Here is a 20349-nt window from a genome sequence, read left to right on the forward strand (position 1 = left end):
TACAATTAGCAAGTCATGGGAAAGATCACAAAAATATAGCACGCAAGTGCTACAAGAGTACTTTTAGTCACTGAAGACTAAAGTAAAAGCAAGTGCCACAAAAGTCGGTCACACAGTCATGCAAAATACAATGACCTCAGCATTTAGCATCACCCCTGCTAATCCTAGCTACACCAATCAATCAAAAGAGTCAATCACTAGAGACCTAGTCCATAGTAGGACTACCAAGCGAAATCTCCTCCTCAGGATCCTCCTCCTGATCAGGGCTCTGGACTACATCCATCACCTCATCTACCAGTCTAGTAGCATCAGCCAAGATCCCGGAAACCCGATCACGAACCTCCTCACCTAACCTACTGAGTCGAGCCCTAGTCCTCTGGAGCTCCTCACGAGTAACCGCAGTAGTAGCCACCTCGCCCTCCACTACCTCCTCAAGCTCAGCGATCCTCTCACCCTGAGCACTAACCATCTGTCTCAACTCATCCACCTCCGCCTGTAAATCTAAGTTGGCGTTCACTAACTAACGAAACTCGTCGTCCAAGGCTAGCACAAGGTGGTTCGGATAGGCAAAGGTCAACCTACACGAACATCGAGGGTACCTATTAGAGGGCGAGTAGCGCACTTGAGCCCCTCCACCAAGAGCTCGGTAGTAAATGGGCCTAGGAGGCTCTACATGACCACTATCATGGCCAATCCCATTAGCTGCCGGAGTCCCGTTTTCATTTCTCATCCCTGCAAAATAATTACACTTTTCGGGTTAGAAACTTAATCGCTAACTCGCACGGATGTCACTTACGGCATGCCTAACTTAGTCACTAACTTGCCCAAGTATCACTTGAAGTATGACTTAGTCATTCTATCTCAAGTCCTAAAGATAAGATTTCTAGTATAACTCCCAAATAGATCTCTAACCTACCGCTCTGATACCAACTGTGACGCCCCCATTTCTCCCTAAGACGAACCAAACGGTATCCGCGGGATGCCTGCCCAACTCTCGCCAAGACTCAAGACAAATCCCGTTCAAGCTTAATGAAAATACCAGCCATCACGATGATATAAGTAAGAAAGGAAGGTCACTCCCATAAATAACATTCAAACTTACATCACGAGTTCCAAAATACATCAAGTATCCAATCCTTACATCAAGTTCACAAAGGTTACATCAAATCCCAAAATATGCAATAATCCAGAGTCTAGCCAAGTACATTGAAAATCCTAACACAAAAGTACATTCAAAAGGGGTTTCTCCGAGGTTCACTTCCGATCCTTTCCTGTTAAGGAAAACAAAACTATAGGGTGAGCAAAACGCTCGTGAGGCCAAGAACACACATGCAGGCACGTTGTTCAAGTAACAATCCCAATTTAACAAGTAGAGTTTCAATAAATAACAATTCGAGCGAGAAAAGTAAACAGAAACAATTTAAGGATATAGGAGCTCATGGGAGCTATTTTTCACTTGCGCAATCACGAACCTCCACGAGTTGACACTCCGTCAATCGGGTAGGTTTAGTCCGTAGAACTTCACTTATCATGTCCCCTTTCACCTTACATACCCCTGTATCAGGCCCACCTGTCTTTTGTTTGAAGCGATACTGATCGAGTATACCAAGCAAGACCTCTTAATAGGTCAAGCTTTTATTTTCTCATGGTTCGCTAAGGAGCCCGACCAAGCCCATGCCGGCTCGAGTCCAGGGTTAGCCAGTGAGATTTGGGCGTCCCCTACTTAACACTTAAGAGTCAAGAAGAATCACTCTCATCGACTTATGCAGCCATAGCATAATTAATCACTTAAACACTTTATTTAAATTCACTTAACAAGTCACTTCAAGCAATTCAAGTATTTCATGTCACGAAATTCAAGTACACTTCACTTAAATGAGAACGAGTGTGATAAAGTACACACTCGACTCAACATCTTCAAAATATTCTATTTTCAAAGCAATTAACACGTTTTCACACATTTGACACTCACCAAGTGACTCAAGTAGCAAGTACAAGCGATAAGTTAGGCGTCTCCTGTGAGATCCTCTTGTAGGTCCTCTTGAGTGCCTGAGCAATTAATAATAATCTATCACTCATAATCCCAATTATCGAAGAAGATTGTACTAGAGTACAATCTAAGAAAATCTCATGAAAATGAGCCCTATTTACACGTGAATCGAGGCTCAAAGGCGGGGTTTTAAAGTACAAGAGAAATCTGGTTTTCATTTCTAAATTCAAGTGTAAAACGATCATGTGATATCGAAGGGAAATGGAGAATTCGAAAAACTCCATTTCCTTAAGTTTCGAAAATTTCAGTTTTGATACGAAACCTTTGAAAAATCGTATCTCATTCTTTACAAGTCCAAAATTGGAAAACTTGGTACCGTTGGAAACTCCTTCCAAAGTACTAAAAGTTCCTAGAAGATACTTTTCCATGGTTCCAAATGAAAGATATTCAAAATTTGGCTCAAAGTTACTATTTTAGGCTATCAAGGCAGTTTCGAGGTTGGTTTTTGGCCAACTTTAAAAATTCGTCAAAATTCACAGAATTTGAACTAGCCTCTAAAATTTTAAACTCAATTAGAATTACAATCAAAGTTTAAAACAAAACAAGCAGAACAAGAATTAGAGTTTTGAGCACCAAGATATGGCGGCTCAAAGTTATTGAAAAGTGAGACTGTTAGGCTAAATTTCAGATTTAATTCACGAACGTTGGGACTTTGGTTGAACATCTTAACGGACTTGAAATTGCACCAAAATTAGCAGTCTTATACTACCATATAAGGGCTATTTCTCTGTCAGAATTCATGGAAAAATACATATGGAAAGTTGGTTAACCAAATCACTAAAGTTTCCAAATTTCTAAGGCAAATCTGCATTGTACTTGAGTTTTCCTTTTCGCAAACGTTTGGCCAACGAAGACATCTTAAATATCATTCATTTGTATAGACATCGTTTAAGAAGCATCCAAGATGTGTTGGTAGGTGATTAACACCAAGAATTTCGAAACAGCAAGTCCCAATCAAGGTTAAGGCATCAACTAGCCAAAAAAGGGTTTTCAATCCCTGAATCAATTTCGAAAATCGGCCACAAATCGCTCAATTCAACTTGGAATTGAGCGTGGTTGATAGAGTTGAAAACTAGATTCATAAAGCTACAATTTCTCAGAAGAAATCATTTTCAAAATCTGTCCACAACTAGCTCACATTTGAGCATCAATTCTCTGCTCAAAATAGAGCTTCCAGTGAATTAGTGAAACAGGACAGTCACGTTCAAATGATTGGTATGGATTATTCAGGTGGAATCATAATGTGCATTTTATACCTTTGCAAAGCTGGGAATGACTAGTTTCCACTGCAGCAAATAGCACTCGATTTAGACATCGGAGTAAAAAGTTATAGCTGTTTGAAAAACACTGCCAGTGCAATACGGGAAAAATTCCAGTTTTGAATGAACTTTTGAAATCACCACATTTGGCCAACCAAATCACGTAATTTTTTGTGGAAACCTTCCACACAACCCATACAACATATATACATATAAAAAATTCAATAGGACTTCAAAAAAATGCTCTAAAGGTCACGACATTCACAGGGGCAGAAATGAAAAAATTCTCCCCTTCACTTCCTTTGAGCTTTCATCCATAATATCACTCATTTCTACTAATTTAAGCACTAATCCAACATTATTAACATCAAAACTCACAAAATCAGTCCATCAAACCATAGTGGGAGTTCATAGAGCCCACTCACCAATTTTTCAATAATTTAAAGCTACTCATAAGAAATTATGAATTCATAAGTGCTAAACAACTTCCATAAGTCAAGATTTGCAAGGTTGATCGTCACTTTCTTTCTCAGATGATTAAGGCAGAAATTTCGGTCCTCCTTGCTCAAGAAAAAGGGATTTGAAGCTCTTTTTGTAGCTTGAGTTGCTCTCCAAGTAGATTGCAAAGTGTGGTTAAAGTTTGAGGTGATTTGGTGGAAATTTACTGATGAAATGAAGAAGAGCTTGAAGGAGAAATTTGGTTCTTTTCTTCTTGATATGCATGGCTGGAATGGAGCAGAAAAGCGAGTGTTTTGGGCTCTAATGAAGCTTCCAAGAGAAGCTAAAATGTGTGGCTCTAATTAATTCAAAAGTCAATTTTTTTTCCCGCGCGCACGCGCGTGTTTTGTGCTCGCTTCCCCTCGAATTTGTTGCACTAGTGCACTAAACCTCTAATGCACTTACATTCATACTATTATTATTCACTCTTAATGGTCTTAAATTAAAGGTCTAAAGTCCCTCAATTAATCGCGAACGTAAAAACACGTACTTCCGATTTGTGCGCGATAAAGTGAAATTTTCAAGAAATTCTTATAACGATAGTATAACTATCTAACACTTGAACACTTAAACATAAAAATACTTATTTTAAGACTAATGTACAAGTCTCCAATTTTTCAGACTCTTTGTACTCTTAAATTGGTTATTACTTCCAAATGCGCATTCACTATTCTCATTTAACGAGTTTCCAAAAATTAAAATTTTGAAATAAGTCACTTTAAAAATATAATTAAGCTATAGATCCATGTAATTAGGTCTAAAAAGGTTAGAAAATAATATTCGGGGCAATTGTTCAAATAAATAATTAAATAAGTTAGAATTAGGAGTTTAAAATAAACAAATTTTTCGAGTCCTCACACAAAACCACCCTAAGGAGCTCATCATTGGTGATCCATCCGAGAATGTCAGAACTTGTTCCTCTTCTAAACAACTAATGGATAATTTTGCATTAGTTTCACACTTTGAACCAAAAAATGTTGTTGATACTTTGAAAGATGAGAACTGGATTTTAGCTATGGAAGAGGAGTTAAATCAATTTGAAAGGAACAAGGTGTGGACATTAGTTGCTAGACCAAAAGATCATTCTGTCATTGGTACAAAGTGGATTTTTAAAAACAAAATGAATGACAAAGGTGAGGTAGTAAGAAATAAGGCCAGACTTGTAGCCAGGGGATATACTCAAGTAGAAGGAATTGATTTTGATGAATCATTTGCACTCGTAGCTAGGCTGGAATCAATTAGAATGTTTTTGGCATTTGCATGTTTCAAGAACTTTAAATTATTTCAAATGGATGTTAAAAGTACTTTCTTTAATGGATTTATTGATTAAGAAGTATATGTTGGTCAACCTCCTGGTTTTGAAAATGAAATTTATCCAAATCATGTATTTAAACTCTCAAAAGCTTTGTATGGACTAAAACAAGCTCCAAGAGTATGGTATGTGAGTGGTTTTCTGATTGAAAATGGCTTTAAAAGAGGTATTGTGGATACTACTCTTTTCACTAAGCAAAATTCACGTGATCTTTTAATTGTGCAAATATATGTGGATGTTATTATATTCGGAGCTGCTAATGAGAGCTTGTGCAAGGATTTTTCCAATATCATGCAAAAAGAGTTTGAAATGAGCATGATAAGAGAATTAAATTTCTTCCTTGGACTCCAAGTGGTTCCAACCCAAGATGGAACATTCATCAATCAAACAAAATACACCAAGGAGCTGCTCAAAAGATTTGGAGTGGAAGATTCAAAGCAGGTCGGAACACCTATGTGCACATCTACCAACCTTGACAAGAATGAAGAAGGTACAAAAGTTGATGAAAAGAAGTATAGAGATATGATTGGTAGTTTGTTTTACTTAACTGCTAGTAGACCAGATATCATGTTTGATGTGTGTTTATGTGCTCATTTTCAGTCTTGTCCAAAGGAATTTCATTTAAATGCAGTAAAAAGAAGTCTTAGATATCTAAAAGAAACCTTGAATTTTGGTCTATGGTATCCTAAATGTCATGAACTCCCTTTATGTGGATTCTCTGATGCTAACTTTGACGGTTGTAGGGTTGATAGAAAAAGTACAACAGGTATATGTAACTTTCTTGAAAAATACTTAGTATCCTGGTTTACCAAGAAACAAAATGCTATTTCATTATCTACAACTGAAGCTGAATATGTTGCCGCTGGAGCTTGTTGTGTTCAATTATTGTGGATGAAAAACACATTGAATGGCTTTGGATTGATGTATGATTGTATGTCTATGTATTGTGATAACACTAGTGCTATAAATTTGACAAAAAAATCCCATCCAACATTCTAGGACAAAGCACATAGACATAGAGCATCATTTCATTCGCGATCTTGTCCATAAGGATGAAATTTGTGTTCAATATGTCTGTTCAAAAGATCAAATTGTTGATATTCTCACAAAGGCCTTACCACTGGATCAATTTGTGTTTTTGAGAATAAAATTGGGCGTTTCAAAAAAAATTCTCTGGTCACTCTTTATCGGACGTCCGATGTGTTAGAACGGACGTTCGACAGTGCTCTTAATCATTTACCCAGAAAAATTTGGTTCGGACGGAGGTGTCGGACGCTCTACGTCGTTTGGCCGTCCGATACTCAAAAAATACGTCTTATAAGGAAACCCTCTACGTTATTCAGTTCATTCTTACCATTTTGTCTCGGACGCAACTCTTCATATTCCCTCAATTTCAAAATTCAAATTCATCTCCTCTAGGAACAAGTATCAAGAAATCACTCTGACCGACACATTCACATACCTATTGCGAGTTTATTGCGTATCATAACTTCCCCCAACCGCCAACTACACTATAAATTCCAATTCTTACCCGAAACCCTAACCACAAAAATTTTTCCCTCTGTGGACAATTTCGTGCATCCACTGTAGTTCATACTGCACTCCACATCGTTTGATACTTATTTGCATCACATTACATAACAAAACCGCACTGCATTGCAATCATGGTGAAAATTAGAGGAGGATCCGTGAGTGCCGGATGCACCTTCAAGCTTCATGATGAGGAGGATGAAGATGTTCAGGTTATCGAACCATCCATCAAATCACCCAAAAAAAAATTGGAAATCGTGGTGGAAAAACGAAGCAATCTGTAAGGAAAAAGCAAAATGCGCAAACCAAAGAGCCATCGATTGAACCATCCGATGAGCAGATGAAGGAGCTTCAATCTGAAGGGCATCCAGTAAGTGGCAATGAAGAGGAACTGGAGCAGCCTACCAATGTAGATCTAACCACCACGAAATCTCCCAGGAAAGGAAAAAGGACTGCCAAAAGGAAGAGCATTGCTTAACCCAAAGGAAAGCAAACTGCTAATCCCTCTAGGAAACAGCAAGATGCAGAGAAAAATGCTGAGGAACAGCAGACTGATGAACCATCTACTAAAAAGTCGCCAAGGACAAAGTCTGGTGTCCAGGGTACTGCACCAACTATTCAGCGCAGTGGAAAAAGAAAGCATCCAGAAAATGAACAACCAGAGACACAAACTGCTGTTGAACCAACGCCCCTGCCCAAGTTCATCGATGATGAAGCCAGTGAGAGGTTTGAATGGATTTTGCAGAAAGGTTTCATCACTCAAAGGACCATCATTCCCTACGAATTTCGTAAGCTTGACCTTGAATCTGTTCTCAACCTTTTTGAATTCCAAAAATGGACCCATCTTTTGACCATTCCAAACACCTACTATCCTGACATGCTTCATCAATTTTTTACAAACCTTAAAAAGGGTAAATCACATATTGATCTCATTTTTGGTATCAATTCTGTTAACATAGAACTGAATCTTGAACTTGTCAACTCTGTTTTGGAAATCAAAATTGAAGATAGTTTTAAAGGTAAAATTGCAAATTTCTTCTTTTACGAAGAATTTTCCTCTGCATACCATCACTTTCATGTTGCAAAATTGATGACTGATTTTTAGTCTCACTTTAATACTCCTGCTGAGGCATGATTGGAAGATCTTAGTCCTTAAAACCTGATCATTTTTACTATAATTTCAAATCTGTTGGTACCCACTGATGGTCACAGAACTGATACAAACAAAATGAAACTTTATCTGTTCTACTGTTTTCTTGAAAAAATTCGAATTGATTTTGATTTTGTCATGTGCAAATTTCTGCTCAAAATCAGCACTGACAGCCGTAGGAAACTGTCCTATGGAAAATTTCTAACTCCTATTTTTGCCCATTTTGAAATCCCCTTTACTGGCAAATCTCCAAAAGAGAGTACATCAACTGTGTTTTCAAAGGCTTATTTTGAAAGGAAAAATCTGAAATTTTTTTAGGGTCATTGGTGCTACAATGAAAATGTCTCTGAGTCTAGGAGAAAAAATTTTCATGAAACTCCTGTAACCCCTAGGATTTCTCGAGACCAGTCTATGTATGTGACACCCTTCACCATTCATCCTAGAAGGTCAACCTCTATGCATACTTCATCCAACCTTGAGGTCATCTCTCTGCTTGATGACCTCAAACAACATATCCTACTTCTTGAAGATGGCTTGATGATGACCATGACTTCTGATCAACAAGCCACCTTCATTGCCAAAAAGAATCTGCTTGTACCTCCCATTCCTCCAGAAAATGAAAATACACATCAAAAGGAGCCTAGAACTGAGCCAACCACTGAGGCTACCCCAGAATACTGTGCCTCTAGTTCTCAACCACAGGACAAGGGAAAAGCTCTGGCAACTGAATAACAGACTGAAGAGGATGATGATGATGAGGATGAGGACACTGAGGAAGAAGGGCCTGCTCAGTTTCTCCTGGCTAGAAGAAGGTCTGGATACTAAAAGATCACCATATAGGCACTCCTAGGCTACTACACTTCATGATTAGGATAATGATTCATATTAGGTTTTTGCATCTTTTGCACTTAAAAACATTTGATGTGCTCTGTCTTAAGGATTTTACTCCTCTACTAGTCTGTAAAACTATTTAGTTATCCTTTATATTGAATGTTGCTTATTTCAGTCTATCTGTAAATATTGGTTTCTGGTTGATAACTGTAGACACCAAATTTTTGGTTTCGAATTTTATTTTTTTTAATTAGTTCAATTTTAGATTTATTTGTTTCAATTTTAGGTTTATTTTGGTTGTTTTCTGTTTCGTGTCTCTTATTGTATTTTAATTAGTTTACGAGCATTTATTATCTATCAATTTGATTGAAAAAAAGAGAAAAAAGAAAAGAAAATATGAAAATGAAAAATGAAAATGAAAAAAAGATTGAAAAATGGCAAATTTGTTGTTTTTAGTTTGCATATTTTGATGTGATGTTACTTAAATTGTGGTTTTTTTATTACTTAGTTTTGTTATTATTCTAAAAAAAAAAAAAAAAAAAAGGGAAAAAAGCGAGAAAACCCGCATACGGGTTTTGGGCTGTTTAAGAAATTACAAACATTTTTTGATTGCATTTTATTTTTTATTTCTATTATTGTTATTATTATTATTAATATTTTATCCTGGAAAAAAAAAAAAAAACCACGACATGCAAGCTGCGTATTTTCGCAGCTTGCAAGGAAGGCCTCGGGCAGCCCTTTGGCTGCAATTTTAGAAGAGAAGGCTGTTGGTTCCAGGTGGCCAGACACCTGGCTAAATGGAGGAAGCTTCCATGCAAGGTGGAAGGCTAAAATGGAAAGAAGGAGAAGAAGCAAAGGAGGACCGTGGGATGAAGGGTTTGGCATGAAGGTGGGCTGCATTTGGCAGTAGCCGACAGAGAAAAAAAAGGGGATCTGGAGAGAGCTAGCAAACAGGAGGGAGGAGAGAGGACGGACGGCTAGGAAAAGAAACCAGAGAGGGGCGGCTAAGAAAATTGAGAGAAAAGAAAGGAAGAACAGGAAAGCAAGAACAGTCAAGGGTTGAGGAAGAAACCGGCAACTTAACAAGGAGAGAGGTGATCGAGAATTTGGAGGGCAATCGCAGCAGAAAGGTGGAACTTTTCCCAGCTTCGCTTGGCCTGCGTCAGTGATTCATTGCTCTTCCCTCCAGGCGCTGTTTGTCTACAATTCAAAGGAGTGAAGGTAACCTTTCATTCTCTTTCGGTCATGAATCATCAGGCTTTCATCTGATTGTTAAATCGTTTTGTTGCCAAATTTGCTGTGAGTTTTCTTCCTTCACGTTTTTATTTGTGCATCTGGGGAGATGGTGGATCCGTGTCATGGCTGTCATCTTGGATGTCTGCTGATGAAGCTGTAAACTTTAGTTGGTTTCGGATGATATCACCATAGATTTCATCCGAAACAGAGACCAATTGCTTTTTCCCCGTGCATCCTTCATGCTTTCCCCTTGCTTTGTTTGAAAATGGTCCGTGTATCATTTGTTTTGGCTGTTAGGACCCTTAAGAGTCAGATTTAGAGTCTGCTGCGACAAGCTTCAAGCTTTTGGCTTGTTGCAGCCATTTTTTTTTCTTGGTTGTTGAATTTGTAGCGGATCTGGCATGTTTGACGTGATGTGTTTATATTGCTCTGATGTTCTGGTTTTGTTTATTGGAAGTGTGGATTGAAGTCTTTAGAAGTTTGTTTCGGAGATTAGATTTGTTTGGGTGTTTTGGGTAATGCATACTTGTTTTGTAGTCTATTCCTTCATGACTGTTTTGACACTAAAGCTTCCGAGAAAGAATGGCATTTCTGGGTTTGAAATTTGCATGTTTGGGTGTCGAATGCTATGTTTCCTTGTTTATGATCGAAGCTTGATGTTTGATAGAATGCTAGCTGTGTTGGGATGGAAATTTCCATTGGATTAAACACAGCCATGGTAAAGAACCAAACCATGAAAAATGCAGCAGTCTTGCTTGTCCTGTTGCAGAAAGCCTTCTACGTGATTACATTGATTTTGCATGTAAAGCAACCTTTTGAAAATTACTTTGCTCCCTTTAGTCTCTAGTAATGCTACAAAGACCCAATTACATTCCAATCTCTTGCAATTAAGTCCTAAGTTGACTGCAACTTGAACCATTACTTGACCTTTTCTTGCTCTTGAACCTTTAGAGTTCCCAAAATGTTTTAATTGGCCTTGATTGATTGGTTAATGGTTGTTATTGGGTCCTTAGTCATTTTGCTATTTTAGAAATTTGATCAATGACTCACTTTTGCTTAGAAATTATGCATTATTTGATCATTTTTAAGTTGCAATTGAAGAAAGATTCGATGATTTGGTGAATTCAAATTGCCTTATTTGCATTTTACCATTAAATTGGTGCATTAATCCCTTGCTTTGATGGTTTTAGCCCAAGTTATCCCTTTCTTTGGTGACTCTAGCCCAAGTTAAGTCGTGTTTACTTTACTAACATCATGAATGAGGAGGTATAATTTCTTTTATCCTTTCTTTTGTCTCTCCTATGTGATCCAACGTGCTAAGTGAAGAATTGCATGTCTACTTTGCTTTCCTTGCCTCTCCTTAATTCCTTTCATTTATTCATTTGCTTTTGTTTTTATTTAAGTTATTCTTTATGGGGTATGTGTACACCTCTTGGCTTGTAATAGATAGGGCTTGAAGAACATTTTTGTCCATTTTTCCCCTTCCCCTTTTGTTAGCAAATGTGATAGGTTCATTAGATTGATTGCTTGCTTTTGTTGCTACGTGTTAATTTGCTTTATTAGGCTCTTGCATTTAGTCGAGCATGCTAAGTGTTATGTGCTACGTGTTTATAGGTGATTGGCATGTCTACTTGCTTTCTATAGTCATAGATGAATGTGATGGATGAATGCACGACACCACACTAGTCCAACACTAGTTGTGGCTCATGGTCCCGTTTCCACTAGTCCAACGCTAGTAGGAATTCATAGATATGGGCTAGTCCAAAGCTAGACCCTTAGGGATTTCCCTCGCTAGTTCATACTTACATGTTTCACTACATTTCATGCATTTTTCTTAGTTTTCTAGCATTTGGCATGCTCCTCCAATCCTTTCCCCTTCATTTTAGGCTTTTGCATCTTCATGCTAGTTATAGGGTACATTTGCTTGAGGGTCCCCTTTAGATAAGGGAAACGAGCGAGTGTGGCTACAAAATAGCCTTAGCACGCTAGTTCTTCCTTCTAATCAAAGGGAAAATTAAAGTCATGAAGTTAGGAGTCATTCCCCTACCCGACTTGATGCATTCCTGTAGGTTCATACACTTTCATTCTCATCATGTCACTCCCTCACCCTCTTATCCACATTTTCTCACTACTTATATCCTTCTCAATACAAATGCCATGTTCACACATTTTTCTTCTTGTCACTTGTTTTTCTACCTCACAAATCGCACCCAATTGCACTTGTATGTATCTACTATCATATTTTCATCCATTTGCACACAATAACCTTTATTTTCCCAATTTGCACACATGCACTTGTCTTACATTCGTACACATGCACGTTTTCTTACATTTTCACACTTGCACTCATATTTGAGTCTTCATTTGCATCATTCGCGACCTCTATGAGGACTTTCCTTATTGGCCACCACAACTCATGTGGTTGGGACCAAAAAGCCTCGTAAGAGACATTTTAGATTTAGGATTGCATTTCTTTTTCATATCCATTAGTCATATCCAACATGCAACGCATATTTTGGGTAGAAGAATTAGGAAACGTGGGGCTAAATCGCGCAACTAGCTTTGGCTAGGGTAAGGGAGTGCCTTAGGCTTTGCCTTTGCTTTCTCCCTTATCAAATGTGACCCCCGATCCCTTTCTTTGGTTACGTAGACCTAAAAGTTCTTAAAAAAGGGGTTTGTTTACTTTGCTTTTCAAAAAATTCATTTTTGGGTGACTTGGTACACCCTAACTCTATACCAAGTGGCGACTCCATTTTCCATTCAGAAACCCTTTTTGAACTTTATTTGGCCAAACCGTCGCATTTCACAATCCCCCGGCCTTTTATTTTCATTTTCACACACGTTCACAAACACACTACTTTCACACCATCAAAAAGTGGGGCGCGACAGCTGGCGACTCCACTGGGGAATTCCTAAGTGGGTCCAAGCATTTGATTTAGCTATTCTTTTTCTTTTTCTACCCTTTTTATGCATAGCATTTGGATATTAAGGTTGCATTTTCCATTTTTAGGACTTTTTTCCTCTCGCGCATATCAAACTATTCCCTCACTCACGTATGTATGATTTGTTGTTTGGATGTATGTTGTACTTGTTTTATCTCGCGCTTTGCATTGCATTTGGGGGGGGTGTGTGTCACCTTTAGAGCCTCGCGTTGGTTCTCAACCCTTTCCCTCAAAATAGGGAACACTTCATACGTGCATGTTTATTTATTGTTATCCCATTTTATTTTATTTTTCATGGGCTCTTTCCCACACCGCCTTGTAGGACTAGGAATGGTTTCTCTAGGTATGTGGATGGTGTGCTCTGCGCCCATAGCAGTACCTAGAGGATCGCTCGAGCCACCGACCGAGGGTCTTGGGATTGATGACCCATTCCCTTAGGTCTGAAGGCTTGGGGACCTTTTTAAACCTTATCGAGTTTAGTTGCATTAGTGAACCCCAGCCTCATGCATACATGTTAGAGTTTTCCTAGGTTAGAGTCAGCCTCACCCTTTTTAAGCACATTAGGCACGAGGGAAGGGGTTCCACCCCTTTTACTTGTTTTTATTGTATCTCTTTTCTTAATTGCTCCCAATATGTTATGTGTACTATCAATTGCACTAACCATTTCTTTGTTTTCTTGGCTTGCAGTCATATGCCTTAGCAATAAGAGGCCTCTTTGGCACTCTTTTAGTGACTTACCACTAGATAGCTCACATGCTTAAATTTCAGTCATTACACTTAATTTTCAATAAGTACATTTTATTTTAGACCTTTTTCCCCGATGCATTATTTATGTCCTTTAGGCCATATTTGTCACATATTTACACCGCTTTAATAAAATGGCATCATGCATAAACCCTAGAAAGGGAATGCCATTTAGGCGATCCCGTGCTAGGAATAAGCCACCTTGTGTCTCGGATACTTAATCCAAGGAGACTTGCACGTTTATTTTTTTGTACCATCCAAAGGGGTAGTGCACAAGGTAAGGTAGGATCCGATCCTTTCCATGACCCCGAGGCGATCTTTGGTACATTAGAACATCTAACAATCATTATTTGGCCATTTTTAACATAGTTGGTAAAAATCCCTTGCTTAAAGGACATTAACTTGAAGAAATTCGCAAATAATTCTTCATTACTGAGATAATAAACAAATTGAGGCCAAAATTTGATTTTAGGAGGCTCCTAGACTAATGCATCTCAATAATTTTGAAATCACCAATGGCCGGACAATTCAATCAATCCATTTTGCCAATTCATTCATTTTAAGACAATATAGTCGATTTTGAATAAATCGTCAGTTCCGTTCAATTTCATTTGACCAGTTTACCCTTTTTAGGGTGATCTAATCAATTTTGAATAAATCATCCGATCCATTTGACCAGTTTACCTATTTTTAGGGCAATTCGGTCGATTCTGAATAAACCATCCTTTCACTCGATCGGTTTGATCAATTGATTTCATTCAATTCATTTGATTAGTTTAATTCATTTTTAGGGTTATCCATTCAATTTTCAATAAATAATCAAATTTCATTCAATGAATTTGACCATTTTACCCCTTTTGACACATCATGCGTCGATCAAAATAAGCAATTCATTCGGACTTTGTCCTCATTTTTTAGGACGAATGTTTCTTCTCACTCCAAATTGGCCAAATTTTTCAAATCATTTTTCACTCAATCAATTGATCGGATTCATCAGGTATTGTATGTTGCCTACCCTAGAGGATTGCATTTTCATGCTAGGCCTACCCTTGGCACAAAAAGGGCTCCTCAATAGGACATGCCAATCCTCTAGGGTAGGCAACATACAATACCTGATGAATCCGATCAATTGATTGAGTGAAAAATGATTTGAAAAATTTGGCCAATTTGGAGTGAGAAGAAACATTCGTCCTAAAAAATGAGGACAAAGTCCGAATGAATTGCTTATTTTGATCGACGCATGATGTGTCAAAAGGGGTAAAATGGTCAAATTCATTGAATGAAATTTGATTATTTATTGAAAATTGAATGGATAACCCTAAAAATGAATTAAACTAATCAAATGAATTGAATGAAATCAATTGATCAAACCGATCGAGTGAAAGGATGGTTTATTCAGAATCGACCGAATTGCCCTAAAAATAGGTAAACTGGTCAAATGGATCGGATGATTTATTCAAAATTGATTAGATCACCCTAAAAAGGGTAAACTGGTCAAATGAAATTGAACGGAACTGACGATTTATTCAAAATCGACTATATTGTCTTAAAATGAATGAATTGGCAAAATGGATTGATTGAATTGTCCGGCCATTGGTGATTTCAAAATTATTGAGATGCATTAGTCTAGGAGCCTCCTAAAATCAAATTTTGGCCTCAATTTGTTTATTATCTCAGTAATGAAGAATTATTTGCGAATTTCTTCAAGTTAATGTCCTTTAAGCAAGGGATTTTTACCAACTATGTTAAAAATGGCCAAATAATGATTGTTAGATGTTCTAATGTACCAAAGATCGCCTCGGGGTCATGGAAAGGATCGGATCCTACCTTACCTTGTGCACTACCCCTTTGGATGGTACAAAAAAATAAACGTGCAAGTCTCCTTGGATTAAGTATCCGAGACACAAGGTGGCTTATTCCTAGCACGGGATCGCCTAAATGGCATTCCCTTTCTAGGGTTTATGCATGATGCCATTTTATTAAAGCGGTGTAAATATGTGACAAATATGGCCTAAAGGACATAAATAATGCATCGGGGAAAAAGGTCTAAAATAAAATGTACTTATTGAAAATTAAGTGTAATGACTGAAATTTAAGCATGTGAGCTATCTAGTGGTAAGTCACTAAAAGAGTGCCAAAGAGGCCTCTTATTGCTAAGGCATATGACTGCAAGCCAAGAAAACAAAGAAATGGTTAGTGCAATTGATAGTACACATAACATATTGGGAGCAATTAAGAAAAGAGATACAATAAAAACAAGTAAAAGGGGTGGAACCCCTTCCCTCGTGCCTAATGTGCTTAAAAAGGGTGAGGCTGACTCTAACCTAGGAAAACTCTAACATGTATGCATGAGGCTGGGGTTCACTAATGCAACTAAACTCGATAAGGTTTAAAAAGGTCCCCAAGCCTTCAGACCTAAGGGAATGGGTCATCAATCCCAAGACCCTCGGTCGGTGGCTCGAGCGATCCTCTAGGTACTGCTATGGGCGCAGAGCACACCATCCACATACCTAGAGAAACCATTCCTAGTCCTACAAGGCGGTGTGGGAAAGAGCCCATGAAAAATAAAATAAAATGGGATAACAATAAATAAACATGCACGTATGAAGTGTTCCCTATTTTGAGGGAAAGGGTTGAGAACCAACGCGAGGCTCTAAAGGTGACACACACCCCCCCCAAATGCAATGCAAAGCGCGAGATAAAACAAGTACAACATACATCCAAACAACAAATCATACATACGTGAGTGAGGGAATAGTTTGATATGCGCGAGAGGAAAAAAGTCCTAAAAATGGAAAATGCAACCTTAATATCCAAATGCTATGCATAAAAAGGGTAGAAAAAGAAAAAGAATAGCTAAATCAAATGCTTGGACCCACTTAGGAATTCCCCAGTGGAGTCGCCAGCTGTCGCGCCCCACTTTTTGATGGTGTGAAAGTAGTGTGTTTGTGAACGTGTGTGAAAATGAAAATAAAAGGCCGGGGGATTGTGAAATGCGACGGTTTGGCCAAATAAAGTTCAAAAAGGGTTTCTGAATGGAAAATGGAGTCGCCACTTGGTATAGAGTTAGGGTGTACCAAGTCACCCAAAAATGAATTTTTTGAAAAGCAAAGTAAACAAACCCCTTTTTTAAGAACTTTTAGGTCTACGTAACCAAAGAAAGGGATCGGGAGTCACATTTGATAAGGGAGAAGGCAAAGGCAAAGCCTAAGGCACTCCCTTACCCTAGCCAAAGCTAGTTGCGCGATTTAGCCCCACGTTTCCTAATTCTTCTACCCAAAATATGCGTTGCATGTTGGATATGACTAATGGATATGAAAAAGAAATGCAATCCTAAATCTAAAATGTCTCTTACGAGGCTTTTTGGTCCCAACCACATGAGTTGTGGTGGCCAATAAGGAAAGTCCTCATAGAGGTCGCGAATGATGCAAATGAAGACTCAAATATGAGTGCAAGTGTGAAAATGTAAGAAAACGTGCATGTGTACGAATGTAAGACAAGTGCATGTGTGCAAATTGGGAAAATAAAGGTTATTGTGTGCAAATGGATGAAAATATGATAGTAGATACATACAAGTGCAATTGGGTGCGATTTGTGAGGTAGAAAAACAAGTGACAAGAAGAAAAATGTGTGAACATGGCATTTGTATTGAGAAGGATATAAGTAGTGAGAAAATGTGGATAAGAGGGTGAGGGAGTGACATGATGAGAATGAAAGTGTATGAACCTACAGGAATGCATCAAGTCGGGTACGGGAATGACTCCTAACTTCATGACTTTAATTTTCCCTTTGATTAGAAGGAAGAACTAGCGTGCTAAGGCTATTTTGTAGCCACACTCGCTCGTTTCCCTTATCTAAAGGGGACCCTCAAGCAAATGTACCCTATAACTAACATGAAGATGCAAAAGCCTAAAATGAAGGGGAAAGGATTGGAGGAGCATGCCAAATGCTAGAAAACTAAGAAAAATGCATGAAATGTAGTGAAACATGTAAGTATGAACTAGCGAGGGAAATCCCTAAGGGTCTAGCGTTGGACTAGCCCATATCTATGAATTCCTACTAGCGTTGGACTAGTGGAAAACGGGACCATGAGCCACAACTAGCGTTGGACTAGTGTGGTGTCGTGCATTCATCCATCACATTCATCTATGACTATAGAAAGCAAGTAGACATGCCAATCACCTATAAACACGTAGCATATAACACTTAGCATGCTCGACTAAATGCAAGAGCCTAATAAAGCAAATTAACACGTAGCAACAAAAGCAAGCAATCAATCTAATGAACCTATCACATTTGCTAACAAAAGGGGAAGGGGAAAAATGGACAAAAATGTTCTTCAAGCCCTATCTATTACAAGCCAAGAGGTGTACACATACCCCATAAAGAATAACTTAAATAAAAACAAAAGCAAATGAATAAATGAAAGGAATTAAGGAGAGGCAAGGAAAGCAAAGTAGACATGCAATTCTTCACTTAGCACGTTGGATCACATAGGAGAGACAAAAGAAAGGATAAAAGAAATTATACCTCCTCATTCATGATGTTAGTAAAGTAAACACGACTTAACTTGGGCTAGAGTCACCAAAGAAAGGGATAACTTGGGCTAAAACCATCAAAGCAAGGGATTAATGCACCAATTTAATGGTAAAATGCAAATAAGGCAATTTGAATTCACCAAATCATCGAATCTTTCTTCAATTGCAACTTAAAAATGATCAAATAATGCATAATTTCTAAGCAAAAGTGAGTCATTGATCAAATTTCTAAAATAGCAAAATGACTAAGGACCCAATAACAACCATTAACCAATCAATCAAGGCCAATTAAAACATTTTGGGAACTCTAAAGGTTCAAGAGCAAGAAAAGGTCAAGTAATGGTTCAAGTTGCAGTCAACTTAGGACTTAATTGCAAGAGATTGGAATGTAATTGGGTCTTTGTAGCATTACTAGAGACTAAAGGGAGCAAAGTAATTTTCAAAAGGTTGCTTTACATGCAAAATCAATGTAATCACGTAGAAGGCTTTCTGCAACAGGACAAGCAAGACTGCTGCATTTTTCATGGTTTGGTTCTTTACCATGGCTGTGTTTAATCCAATGGAAATTTCCATCCCAACACAGCTAGCATTCTATCAAACATCAAGCTTCGATCATAAACAAGGAAACATAGCATTCGACACCCAAACATGCAAATTTCAAACCCAGAAATGCCATTCTTTCTCGGAAGCTTTAGTGTCAAAACAGTCATGAAGGAATAGACTACAAAACAAGTATGCATTACCCAAAACACCCAAACAAATCTAATCTCCGAAACAAACTTCTAAAGACTTCAATCCACACTTCCAATAAACAAAACCAGAACATCAGAGCAATATAAACACATCACGTCAAACATGCCAGATCCGCTACAAATTCAACAACCAAGAAAAAAAAACGGCTGCAACAAGCCAAAAGCTTGAAGCTTGTCGCAGCAGACTCTAAATCTGACTCTTAAGGGTCCTAACAGCCAAAACAAATGATACACGGACCATTTTCAAACAAAGCAAGGGGAAAGCATGAAGGATGCACGGACCATTTTCAAACAAAGCAAGGAAAAAGCAATTGGTCTCTGTTTCGGATGAAATCTATGGTGATATCATCCGAAACCAACTAAAGTTTACAGCTTCATCAGCAGACATCCAAGATGACAGCCATGACACGGATCCACCATCTCCCCAGATGCACAAATAAAAACGTGAAGGAAGAAAACTCACAGCAAATTTGGCAACAAAACGATTTAACAATCAGATGAAAGCCTGATGATTCATGACCGAAAGAGAATGAAAGGTTACCTTCACTCCTTTGAATTGTAGACAAACAGCGCCTGGAGGGAAGAGCAATGAATCACTGACGCAGGCCAAGCGAAGCTGGGAAAAGTTCCACCTTTCTGCTGCGATTGCCCTCCAAATTCTCGATCACCTCTCTCCTTGTTAAGTTGCCGGTTTCTTCCTCAACCCTTGACTGTTCTTGCTTTCCTGTTCTTCCTTTCTTTTCTCTCAATTTTCTTAGCCGCCCCTCTCTGGTTTCTTTTCCTAGCCGTCCGTCCTCTCTCCTCCCTCCTGTTTGCTAGCTCTCTCCAGATCCCCTTTTTTTTCTCTGTCGGCTACTGCCAAATGCAGCCCACCTTCATGCCAAACCCTTCATCCCACGGTCCTCCTTTGCTGCTTCTCCTTCTTTCCATTTTAGCCTTCCACCTTGCATGGAAGCTTCCTCCATTTAGCCAGGTGTCTGGCCACCTGGAACCAACAGCCTTCTCTTCTAAAATTGCAGCCAAAGGGCTGCCCGAGGCCTTCCTTGCAAGCTGCGAAAATACGCAGCTTGCATGTCGTGGTTTTTTTTTTTTTCCTGGATAAAATATTAATAATAATAATAACAATAATAGAAATAAAAAATAAAATGCAATCAAAAAATGTTTGTAATTTCTTAAACAGCCCAAAACCCGTATGCGGGTTTTCTCGCTTTTTTCCCTTTTTTTTTTTTTTTTTTTAGAATAATAAAAAATAAGTAATAAAAAAACCACAATTTAAGTAACATCACATCAAAATATGCAAACTAAAAACAACAAATTTGTACCATTTTTCAATCTTTTTTTTCATTTTCATTTTCTCATTTTCATATTTCTTTTTGCTTTTTCTCTTTTTTTTAAAATCAAATTGATAGATAATAATATGCTCGAAACTAATTATAAATACAATAAGAGACACGAAACAGAAAACAACCAAAATAAACCTAAAATTGAAACAAATAAATCTAAAATT

The sequence above is a fragment of the Coffea eugenioides genome, chromosome 3 (assembly GCF_003713205.1).
Source record: "Coffea eugenioides isolate CCC68of chromosome 3, Ceug_1.0, whole genome shotgun sequence".
In the NCBI taxonomy this organism is placed as follows: Eukaryota; Viridiplantae; Streptophyta; class Magnoliopsida; order Gentianales; family Rubiaceae; genus Coffea; species Coffea eugenioides.